The sequence below is a fragment of the Crocodylus siamensis genome, chromosome 3 (genome assembly GCF_052110815.1).
Source record: "Crocodylus siamensis isolate JL-2025a chromosome 3, ASM5211081v1, whole genome shotgun sequence".
NCBI lineage: Eukaryota > Metazoa > Chordata > Crocodylia > Crocodylidae > Crocodylus > Crocodylus siamensis.
In genome coordinates this window covers 191,284,128-191,297,218 of record NC_143397.1, presented here as the reverse complement: position 1 = coordinate 191,297,218, position 13,091 = coordinate 191,284,128, and positions in this window count along the sequence as shown.

The following is a 13,091-nucleotide window of genomic DNA, read 5'->3' as shown; positions in this document are numbered from 1 at the left end:
CTCTCAGCTTAAAGGTTCAGCTGTCTTTTACTTCCATTTATTTGGAGGAAACAAAGATCTCAAAGAAGCCAGGACCCAACCTGATGGTCTCAAACCACTCCTCAGAGGGTCATCTAGAGACAAAATGAAAGCTGAAAAGATGAAATAAGGTCTCTGCAAATCAACAGAAGTACAAGGTAATGGGAAGCACTATAAAGCTATTTCTTCTGAGCCGCCTACACTGGAGGTAATGTAATTTGGTCAGTCCATGTTAATGATAATTAAACCACAGGTTCCTACTCTGCCTAAATTTCCTATTAAGCAAATGTATGTGTTTAATGCACTTATCTCACATAATTTAGGGAATATATCATGTGGCTTGATATTCAAACAAAGGAAGTCAAGGGTAACAATCCCATGAAGTGCTAGGGGTCTAATCCCTAATGTCTGACAGGTGTAGAGTCATTCAAGAGTTAGGTGGAGGGGGGCCAGGGTGAGAGAGAAATTGGAATGGACTCAGATTTGTTTGAGTTTGTTTCAATCTAAAGATGATGCTAGTTTTAAACATTTGGTTGGCATGCAAAATGAAGTTTTACTAAATGTGCTGTTGTAATATTGTCTTGCATGGAAATAATACTGTATTAAATCTAACATTTTATTGCATAAATCAAATGGGAAAACACCCATACTCTAATGAGGTGCATAATCATTGTATAAAGGCATTTTAGATGACAAATGAGAATTTAAACATGGTGCTACTATAAAGGAAACAATAGAATACAGTATATGTCAAAGAAAGTATTAGCTCTTTGTTTAGTCATCCCTCCATTTGATCAGTTAACAGCAATCCACTGAACCTTGTTAGTTCATGTTAGCCTCAGGCTAATTCTACAAAAGTAGTTATTGCAACAATCAAGATTAAACTGAAATCTTGTTATGCATTTATAATAGGACCAAGGGGGATAATTTCCTAGTTCAAAATGCTGATTAGAATCATCAAAGAAAATCATCTTATTGGATAAAACCAGATGGATTTGTTTTCATATCTACTACTTTCATCTAATGAAACTGCATTAATACTAATGGAAAACAGAGTCTCCCTAGTGAAGATGCTGTTATGACTCCGCTTATTTTCTACCTTAGTTCTTCATGATTTTCATGTTGAAGCATTAATATGTTTCTCAGCAAATCTACTGAATCACATGAAGAAGTAAACTGAGGACTGCAGCTATTTTTAGGCTGTAGAACTGATATTTCACATTTCACAGATTCATAGAAAAGTAGGGCTGGAGAGGACCTGTAGAGGTCAGCAAGTCCAACCCCCTGTTTGAGGCAGGATCATCCCTGTCTAAATCATCCCACACAAGTTTTTATCTAACTTATTCCTAAAACTATACAATTAACCTTGTTCCACATCTACAAGGCAAACTGCTCCCTGACACCAGGAGCACTCTAACCTGCCACAGGGAAAGCAGGGGAATGAATGCTGTTAGGGCATTTGTACACATGCAGCAGGCACTTTGAAAAGCACCTGGCACTGCAGCACATGCAGTTGTCTAAGTGGCAAAATGTGCATCAGTGCTGAGAAAATTGTGGTGACGTGCTTTTGAACTAAAACACATCAGAGGTGCTTTAATGCAAAAGTGCACCACTGCCATTTTCTGCTAGGTGATACACATTTTGCCACTTAATACAACTGCACGCAGTACAGTGCAGATTGCATCAGTTTGTGTGCAGAGCAGACTCGATTAAGCAAAGTGGCAGATCTCCAGTGCGTTGCAGGACAAGAACGTATGTGTATAAATGCCCTTAGTGTCCTGCTGCAAGTGTTATTAAAATGCACTTGAGAGATTCAAAGAAGAGGGCTATACCCCCTGTTACAGAGGAAGATAAAAACCTCCCACAGTCCATACCAATCTGACAATAGAGTAAAATCCCTTCCTGATTACAAATGTGTTAAGAGGGACCACCCTGAGGGGAAGAGCAAGCCCCTCTAATGAGGAACCTCCAGGTTTTTGTCCCAGAAGGAGCAGTAGCACACCCTCAAATAACCGTTTACACTTCAAATTTTACCATGTCTGGCGAAAGGATTTAGAGTCTGTGGCTTGGGATCCATCTCTAATTATATATGTAGGCGATTAAGTTTCTATACCATAGACGGTAGCGGAATTAACTTTGCAACTTATTCAAAAACTGAGGATTCAAATTTCTTACCAACTTCTGCTGAAATAAAAATGGATAGAGTCCACTATCCTCAAATAGTTATGAGAGAGAGTTTATAAGTATGCAACATACTGAATCTGAGAAGAAATTTACTCTCACTGAAGTTTTATAAATGCTGCTTTTAAAATGAAAAGGAAAATGAACTGAGGTCAGCTAGGCCACTTGACTGAATATTTTTTTTTAAATTAAAAGTCATTAACATAATAGAAGTGAAAAGGCTAAAATTGCTTGAAAATGCCTTGATTTATTTAGATGTTAAAATAAGTCAGCTTCTGCAGCAAAGATGATCTAACATTTTTGTTCTTGTATGTGTGCATATTTTAGTATCACATCATGAATATATAATTGACAAAGCACAGAGAGATTGCTTGGAAAATATTGAACTATTAATGTTTCAAAGACATTTCCAATGTTAGAATTTCCATAAACTCATACTTCTCTAAACTGTCCTGATTTCTGACTGCCGTTCCACTAGAATAAACTGGACAACTAATACATAGTGTGCTAATTAGCCCCTTATGTTGTAAGGGGATTCTGAAACACCCCAGAGAGTTTTCTTTTAATAAAAATCTAAAATCTATTTCTAAATTCAAGACCAAAATCCTTTACAATGATTGGCTGAAAACATTTTGGATAAGTCAATAAGGTTTTACTTGATCTCTCAGAGGTAAGAATCTTAAGGTTACCCAGTTGGTTATATATGATGTTTTTAATTACCTTCTTGGATAAATCTGAGAGAGTAAATGAGATTTTGGCTGGTTGGAATAAACATTAGCTAGTGCTTGCGCTAAGTGATTGGCTGTACAGAATACTTCAAAACTGGTATTTCACCAATTTTTTTTTTTTAATTATTGCAATGTCAAAATGCAGCACTAAAAGATGCAGGGTCAGTATTGCTGGAGATGTGCTGTCTACCACAATCAGATAGGGACAACATATCAGAAAAATCAGTCCCCTTATAGTACTAGGCACTTCAAAGCAATCTAGAAATAATCAGTTAGGGTTTTTTCAGTTAGCGGTGATCTTCATTCATGAACTAACATTAAGCAAAAAAACAAGCAGGGAAAACAAATGGGCATTAAATGAGCACATTTCCAATAGAAAGTGAAAGGAATACAGCTAAACAAATTAGACCACTTACAAATTTCCATGTCCAAACAATGCTATTCCAGTATTTTCCACTGGAATAGCATTGTTCCTGTGATATAATCAAGAGCAGATGAATTTGGTGAAGGGGCACAGTTGTTTGGACAGCTATGAAAGCAGGGGGTCTGTATCATTGGGAGGTGTACTGGCACTAGCAGCATCAATTTTGATTACTTTTTTAGCTTACTTTAAGGATGTCTATTACAGGCAGCAGATATGAAATATAAAATGTTAAACAACCAAAGAAAACTCAAGGCAAACATAAAAAGCTAAATGCCATAAAATATAACTAATGTCATCAGAACCAATGGTTCAATCCCTAAATTACTTAAGAGAATGGGGGGAAAAGACAGCAGATTCAGAAAAAGGAAAAGGGAGGGACACAGGCAACTGTCAAAGGCTCAGTAAATAAAATAAATGGGACTTAAATTATGTTGTAAATGCTCCCTGGGAATAACAGTTCCACAAGCAATGACTTTAAGCCAATATATGTGTTTTCTTCAATCCTTCTGTGTCCCAATGAAACAAAGGGTAGAGATAGAGGTTGGCAAATGAACCAGATTTGCCAATATCTGCTTCATTAGGCAACATGCATGCTGCCCGTTGTCCTACTCATTGGTCTTTCAGGACAACAGGTGACATGTTCGCTGCATCCAGAGATGCACTTCTGGCAATATCAAAATTTTAAAAGATTAGGAAAAAACAAACCTTATTTTGAAAAAATTTGCTTTTTTACCTCTCAATGCTCGCAAAGTTTTACCATAAAACCCACACATTTCTGAGTGTTAAAAGCAAAGATAATCCTTTCTTTATTATTCTCTCAAAAAATAAAAAATAAAATAAAGAATTAAAGCTTTGGGCTTAGAGCTCAAGAGATTTAGGTTCATGTTCCTTTCTACTTTAATAATTTTGTGAGTTTTTGGACAATTCATTTACATTTTGTACCATAGTCTTCCAACCATAAAATAGGAAAAAAATAGTTTGTAATTCAAAAATTAACCCTTGTTTACGGAGTGCTCACATATTTTTATGGTTTCCACCCAAGTAGCTTGATTCATTTCAGTCAGTTTTAGATTTACAACCATCTCTAAATAATTACCACAACGTTCAAAACTTTCATTTATTGCTGATATAGCCAAAGCCTTGGGTCATTTGTTTTCTTTTAAATAATTTCAAGGTTTGTTTCTTTTTAACCTTACTCCATTTTTCCAATGCACCAAATCCCTTTCAAAATCCTTTATATAGGATAAGTTCAGAAAACAGCTTACCAAGAGTCATTGGGCTCAGGAAACTTCCTAAATGACTAAATTTTAGTGCAAAGGTGAATGAAACACTGAAAGCACTAGAAAGCACTGTCCGTTGATTTCTCTGATTGAGGCATCCATAAAGATGAAGTTAGTTACTATCTTTTCAGAACTCACCTCCTATAGTATCCAATTTTAGCAGCAATGCTTTACCCTGAAACTGCTGGAGCTCACATCACAAATGAAATGCAAATAATGGGTTGAACAAGCCTTGTGTTCTCAGGATACTTAAAATTTTGTTCCGCCTGCCAGGTTCCATAGTAACATCGAGTCCTTCTGCAGCTGCCTGAAACCTGTGCTTGATTTGTCAAACGGAACATTGTCATGGCAAATGTTTAAAACATGGCCTCCTGAAGCAGCTGTTAGATAGATTATTTCCCTTTATAGCTTGGATTCTGCCTCCTTAGAGACTGTAAAGAAAAACTGCTCAGTATGTCACAGTTATTCCTTGCCTGAAACTGTCTCTGTAGCTCCTGTAAAAATTAAAAACTAATAGTCAAATATTTGGAACTAACCAAGAAGGGAAAGATGCCACCTGATGTGTTTTATGGAATGTGCCTAGAAGGGGTGATAGATGGATTAATGAATAAATGTGAAAAATCGGATTTACTCATTAAAAATACTGAAAACTGACGCTTAGTGTGACACTGGAAGCCAAGGTGGTAGATTGCAGTCTTATAGTTCTACATTTCTGTAGGTGTGGCAGCTGTTTTTTCAAGTTATTCTTTCATTTGCTTTATTAGAAATTGTCAAAACTGTTACAATGCCATATTTTATGAATGACAGTAATTATAAACTTCTGTTTCTTAGCAAATGCATTTCCCCCGATAAATGTTAGAGGCTGAAAATGCATACCAGTAGTAATGCAGGGTAAACTACATTACATTGGATTTCTTCAAAAAACAAAACAAAAAACTCTAAACATGTTATGAAAATGAACCATTACATTTTCTAACAACCTTAATTCCATTTTATGATTGGTTCCTATCTTTGTAGTCTCACCCTTTTAAAACTATATTAAATATTTTGGTTTATCATATCTAGAATCTTTCCATTTCATATGAAAAAAGAAATTGCATGTGTATATAGAGAACAGCTAATAGGCAATACCACAGAAAAACTGGAAAATATTCTCAAAGGTTCAGTTCTTCCTTTGACTTTGCGTGTCTAGGTATAGAATTAAATCAGAGACAACTTCTCGTTCACTTCATTTTCTCATTTGTATTAAAGTTTAATCAAAAAGTTTATTGGAAGTACAATATTCCATATTTATTTTGAAATCTATCTTAAAATGTTAATATGCTGCACTTCAAAAATGGATTAAAAGCCAATGGAAGACAAGGGTGAAAAAACAAACAAACAATGTTATTCTTTCTTTTGGCTATTCAGTAAATATTTTTCTTTATTCCTTTGGTAATTTTATTTTCCTCCTTACCCCTGCCTTAGCACAGTTGACATTGCTAAAAACTGCCATTTAAAAAACAAAACTCTCCGCTTGATTACTTTTCATTGCTTTTTTGCTACGTATGCGGTGAATTATAAAACTTCACCACAGAGGGGAAGTAGAGCACCATTTTTAGACATGGATCACAGTAAACAATACTGAAGTCTTTCAATGTAGTTGAAAACCGCTATCGTTAAAAGCTGAACCTTCTGAAAAATGTTCTTATACCAAACTTTTTCTTAACCAGCATATTATTTAGATATTATGGTTTTCCTGTATTTTCCCCCTTTTTTTTTATTAGGAATAGGAACATGTGCCTGAAAACAGGATCTTGAAGTTCAGCAGATTGAAATTCCTTGACTTGTATAGATTGTTCCTTGAATTCGTAATGTGATGTTTGACATCAAAACCAGTTTATAGTCACCTGTTGTGATGTCATAGATTAGACTGGAGAATATATACCAGCTGCTGATGAATGGTTAAGAAGATACAGTTTTCATTAAAATGAAGTATGGGAAATTTAGAAATTTGTAATATCAATGGGACCTATCCATCCTAATGACTGCAAAACTTTCCCACAGATAAGGAAACATTTACTTAAGTAAGTAGCTCAATAAACACATTACCAAGTTATCCGTTAAGCATGATATTTCTAGAATGCAAATCTATCTACATGCATGTGTCTTACATTAGGGCTGATTTTGGCTCAAACTCAGTTGTTTTTGAAGATAATGTTTTTCCGGGTTTCAGGTATCAGTCCTCTGTGGTGATCGTTGTTTGTGAGATTTGAACTGAGTGAGGGTTGCTATTTTTATGCTCTCCACTTGCGTTTATTTCCTTTGTTTTGTGGTGTTTCTCTCTGCACCTCAATGGGAAAAACAGAGGCAATGCTATTAAACATTCCAGATTTTAAGAAACCAAAATAAAGCAAAATGCATTAATGCCTGTGTAATTATGTTGCCCTTGTCAGTTTCACAATAGGACAACTACTGTGTAGTGGGAGGGAGGCTAGCAGCAGTGATTAAAAGCAACAGAGACCGCATCCAAATAAATGTCTGTCTTTGTTTGTTCTGAGCAATTTCATTTAGAAACATCATCCTTTACAAATGTTAACTGATATTAACTGGAGAGTTGCTAATATGCATTAATATACAAACCAGCAACAGTTCTGCAGCCTCAGTAGGAGCCATAATATATCAGGTCAAAATAGAGAAGTCACTATCATATTCCAAGAAACATGGAGTCTGTTCAGAAGTCTGTTAGAATCTTACTACAGATTTCAGGAAGTTATTATGCTTAATCTTCTCATTTAATATGCTTTTTAGGGAATGTACTCACTACTTATCACCAAAAGCCTCTTAAAAAGCTTACTTCATAATTTTTCATCTAGCAGGTACTACTGGAGAAGGCATCTTAGAATTTTTGTTTTTTAACCTACAAAAAACTAGAGAAAGCTCAGACAGCCCAACCAGTAGGAACTGTATCAATAATTATTACTTCTTTTAGATTGAAAAATGAAAATAACCTCCCCCGACTCCAAACTATACCAGTCTTTTGCAACCAGTAAAAGGACTAAATTTATTCATACACTTCTAAGATTGTAACATGCTTGCTTTTTATTTTGAAATCAGTTCTAGCTTTTCTTGCCCATCACAAAGGGGCATGCCTATGTGACACGCCCTCCAGATGTGGAGGTAAACTTCAGCCAAAAAAACAAACAGCTGGAGAGAGATTGAACGGTCATTACTCAGACTCTTATTGATGACTTTTTTCTAAGAATGCACACAGAGTGATAAGAGAATTTGAGTAGTCATTGAAATGGTCATTGATAGCTTAGTCTTTACTTTAGAAATAAATTTGATTTTGATTTATGCACTGAAAATAATTATAACTGAAGTTAGTTTAATCAGAAGACCAAGCTATAGTGAGCTGAGGCCACATTTGTTCTGGAAAAAAAAACATCCCTGTGTAGTGGAGTTTAATGCACATTAACTATTCTCCTTCAACTAATTCCACTTAACTTTCATGAGTGTCCCAGTCTAGACAGGGTCTAAGTACAGCATATTTGTCAAAACAGAATGGAAATCAGTTCCTCATACTGAAAATCATGCAAAGTTTCCAGATTAGATTTGGTATCAAATCTGTATTTTTTTGATACCTATAAGTTCAATGAAAGCATATTTCTACATAAATGAAAACTCTTAAGGTTATATTAACACTTTTAAAAAATTCTAAATACAAAAAAGTAGCACTTTCAGAAAAATAAAGCATAATCCAAACAAATCTAATTCAAAAGAGGAACCTTATGTCCTGCATATGACAAACACTATATTATTATTTTTATCTTTACAATGTTACTGTAACAAGAGGGGATATAAACTTCTTTATACAATCAGACATCTTTCCTTAATTAGAGTTTGTTTTTCATGACATGGTTTTCAATAATGCAGAAATCTAGTACAATATCTTGTTATGGGATCTTAGTTGGAAAACAAAATCACTGACATCTAATCTGCCTGACACAAATAATGGGTTTTTTTCATCCTTCAAATTACTAATGGCAGAAGTCACCTTTGTCACATAACTAATGGTTAAAAGAATAGCTACAGGCAGTAGAAAAATCATCATTGTGCACATACTGGTTAACTGAAAATACAAAAACTTTTAATTAGTGTAACTGTTCTGATTTAGTATTATTCATCATTGCTCCCCACAGACTGAGTTAGCACAGTCACGCTGCTTAGATGTTATTTTTTGCTTGGTCAAAGATGTCAAGATATTTGGAAATCTGCCAATGTGCTTCTGAAATGATGGAATGCTCTATGTACTCATACAGAGTCCCAGAGCATTTCTGAGTGGTGCTCATTTCTGAGATTATTATCCAACTATTGTCAGTTTCTATGAAACTGATAGTCATCTCTGCTATTCTGGCACCAGCATTTTATTCAGTGGTGGCAAAAAAACTGGACTACTCTGTGACTTCTGGGACCCATTTGAGCTTTCCACTCGGGAAATCATGTTTGGTCCCAGATAAACCTGGCTGTCATAGTCCTGCTGCCTCCCAGCACCACCAGCTGTGCGAATACATAAAATCTGTAAATGGTAAGTAACTTCTGGTAGCCATTTGTGGAGCTGTATTATTCAGATGCATCAGCTGTAATTCAAAGGGGGAAAAAAAGGTCTCTTTTCTTATTCTGTTTTACAGAGAGAGGTAGAGATTTGCTAAAGAGGCCATGCGTAGTCACCTAATCCAGGATTAGAAATTGAAGGTTCCTAAAAGCTGGCACCACTTTCAAACTCTTAAACTATGCCTGCTTCTCCCTGCGCTGTTATAGATACAGCTAGCTCCTTTGGCCAGCAAAGGCATACAGGACAAAACACATTTCTGTTGAAATGCTTGCATTTCAAAGAATACTAGTTTATTTTTTTTCCACTCAAGCTGCACGGAAGAAAAGCACTCGAAGGACTAAGCTGCTTAAGATTGTGAAATGTTATTTAATTACATACACGCTACACAGAGGGCATGTTTACATGTGTGCATTTACTGTGCAGTAACCAAAATCACTGCACAGTACAGGTGTGCATCTACACATACATCCATACTGTGCAATTAATATGGCAACTAGTGCTGACTTGAACATAAATTTGATACCTGCATCATGAAGGTATCAAATTTATACCCAATTAGTTACTGTGCAGTAACACATGTAGACACTGTACTGTGCAGTAACCCTGTATGTGTGGACTGACTTGGGACTCACTTTAGTACTAACTCAGTCCACACAGAGCAGTAATGTGTTTTAACGCCTACACGTATAGATGTCAGCCTATTCCAATTTACTGCTCAGTAAATTAGTAAATATAACCCAGCATAAATGCATGTGTAGACATGCCCAGAGTCATGTAAATTATATTTTTATCATGTATGTATGGGTAGTCAATTTGGCCATGGTTACATTCCAGATCTCCCACTTGATAGGTTTTTAAACTCATATGTCACTTGGCTTTAAGAGGTTTCACTCTCTCACCCAAAGTCAACAGATGACTGACCTCTTGGTATGGAAACCCTGAGAGTGGGGGACTTGTTCCTTATAAAAGTCTGGCTCATCTTACCTCTCCATACCACACATTTGAACATGTGTATGCAGCCTAGATGTACAGGTAAACCAGTGTCAAATTATTTTTTCAAATGACTTAAAGGAACTGGAATGAATCAGAAAATTATTTTTATTATTATTCTATTTCTCCTTTAGGCAATAACAGGATTTGCAAAATATTTCAGACAGACATTTAAAATCTTCCTTTTCAAACATTCACTACTTTTGTCATTTGCTTGGAAGCTTCAATGCCAAAAAAGTTTCCATGGGAACGGTATGCTGTTCTGTCATGCCTTTAACCTCTGTAATCCCAGGAGCAGAAGACTGAACCAGAGTCTTGAACTTCTGTAAATTATGCTGTCATTAGTGTTTTTCAGTCCATCATGAATATTTTACCATGGAAAAAACATAATTAAGCCATAGAAAAGTACCTTCAAATATCTGGAAGAGTAGCATTCTCTAGTAATAAGAAGATACTCAAGTGATTTTGTTCTGTTTATGTGACTTAACTCTTTTTGAAAATTTTTACTTCCTCCTGCAATCTGTACTTGGCCATATTCCCCACTTAAATCAGAATAAGGATTGTAGGATTCAGACACAAATTACCAAAATTGACTTATTCTTTTTCCTCTGAACCTCCTACTTTAAGAAAGTCACTGTTTGGAAAGAACACCAGTAACAAATCCTATATAAAAAATCCTTAATAATAAGCATTGCAACTAACAAAACAGGAAAACCCAGAGGTTAAATCTCAAAATCCATGTCCTTGTAAAAGGAAAAAGAAAAACATAATGTCTATTAACCTTCTCTGTTCTTAATACACCACTGGATCCCCGAAACTGTAGTGGTCTTTCATTATTTTTTTCTGATACTTTAACAAAACAAAGTGGCTAAGGCAGGAGGATAGAATTCTATCCTAAAATTTTTAATTTCCTTCCTTGTATTTCTGGGACTGAATGTAGGGGCTTTATGTGTGTGCAGTTTAAATATACTGACAAGGATGACTCTATGGCAATAAAAACAACCTCGTGTGCAGAGATACCACAATGAGGTAAGAGAGGTATCCACATGAGGGAAGAGAACACCGAATTATATTTAAACTTTGCTCATTGTTCTGGGGAGCCGAGTAATAAACGGGACTCACCTGCAGCTCCCGACGAGAGGCACACGAGGCAGAAAGAGGAGCCCGTGTGGCTCATTAGCCACGCGTTTATCAGATTACACCCAGCCAGTGACATCATGGAGGAATGCTGGATGGCGGGGCTAAAAATGATGGCTGCAGCTGGAAAAGCGGCGGATGGCTCCAGCAAGGGGAAACGCCAAGCCTCGCCAACAGGGGAAGCAGTGGTGGCTCGCACAGTGGCAGGAGAGCCAGTAGGGGCTTCGACGGAGTGAGGACGGACCCCACAGCTGGGAGCAACCCCGGGCAGCACGGGTGTTGAAGACACAGCACCGGAGGATACACCAGACCGAAGCCCAGAGGGCAGTGTGACCCACAGGTGGGGTACCAGGGCTACGGCAGGCAGAAGTGGCCACACCAGGCAGGAGAGACTCCAGGAGACCCCTAAAGGGGTACACCCAGGGCGGGCATCGCCGCCAAGTTCTGAGGCAGTGAGCTGGAGGAAGGTCCAGGAAAGCAAGAGGCCAAGGGCGGGCCAGGAGGGAACCGTAAAGGGTGTAGAATAGGCTGCTCAGCAAGTAGAGTAGCTGAGCAGTTAGCTTTTCCTTTCAAAGTTTGAGTTATTGGGTAACCCAGGCTGAAGGGGCAGAGCTGGGGCAGTGCCCTTATAAAGTAAGGTTAACAGGGTCTTGGTGAGACCAGAGTTTGCACGAGAAGTCCCGCTTGGGGCAGGACTGGGAGTAGGCGAGGAGGTCCGTGGGTCGTGCTTGCGAGTGAGCCACACAACTGGGGTAATGGCCATTTAGGGACAGGCCAGAGGATATCATTCTATGGCTGGGGAACAAGGACCAACAGAGGAAGGATGCGCTAAAGGTGGTGTAAGGCCAGGGTGCAGGGGTGGTGGAGCCCCGTGAAGTGGCCGTCAGGGGATCCTGGGTCACGGAGTATACCGGAAACCGACCCTTAACCCTGAGGAACACCAAGTCGTGGCGGGCGAGAAAGAGGTTGGGGACATGGGGAAAAGAGAACTGCTCCGACACATAAGAGATCCCCACAGGTGTGTGACATCTACATACAGGACCAGAACTGCCCGAGAGCGGGTAATCGAAGCCCAGCAGTCGCACTCATAAAAAACCATATCTAAAGTGTAACAATAAACATAAGAATCCAAAGTTCTTTCTCCATTTCAGTATTAACAGCACCCATTTCTTTTTTCTACTCTCTTTTGTTAATCCTTGGAAATCACATTTCTGACTACAGGGTGGGGACATTTATATATCATTCAAACTCAGGAGTGCTGTGTAACCATGAGATGTTGGTGGGGCACACTAAGGCTTAGGACTCTGCCAAGGCAGAATGTAAACCAGAGGCAGCCTGGGGCAGAAGAGGCCAAAGACTGTAGCCCAAAAAGGGTAAAAAAAATAGAGGCAAGGGCCCAGAATCTGTGGAAGAGAATAAGCTGGTACCTGGTGCTGTGGACCTAGGCTAAAGTAGCCCAGCTAGAAATAGGGGGTGAAAACTGGGAAAGCCAGGATCCTGACAAGGGTTTGGAGGCTTGAGTAGGCCAGACAAAATATGGAGACCAAGTGCCTCCTAAGACTAATAACATCTGCGAGGCACAAGCATGACTATGGAGGTTACTAAAGGTCACAATTATTGTCCCTAAGACTCAACTGCAGTTGTCTCAAAGGAGAAGCTCACCCCATAGAATTAGGGGGCAGAATAGCCCAGTTGGTCATACCCCAAGAAAAGACACCAATACTACCTGGTCTCTGGCA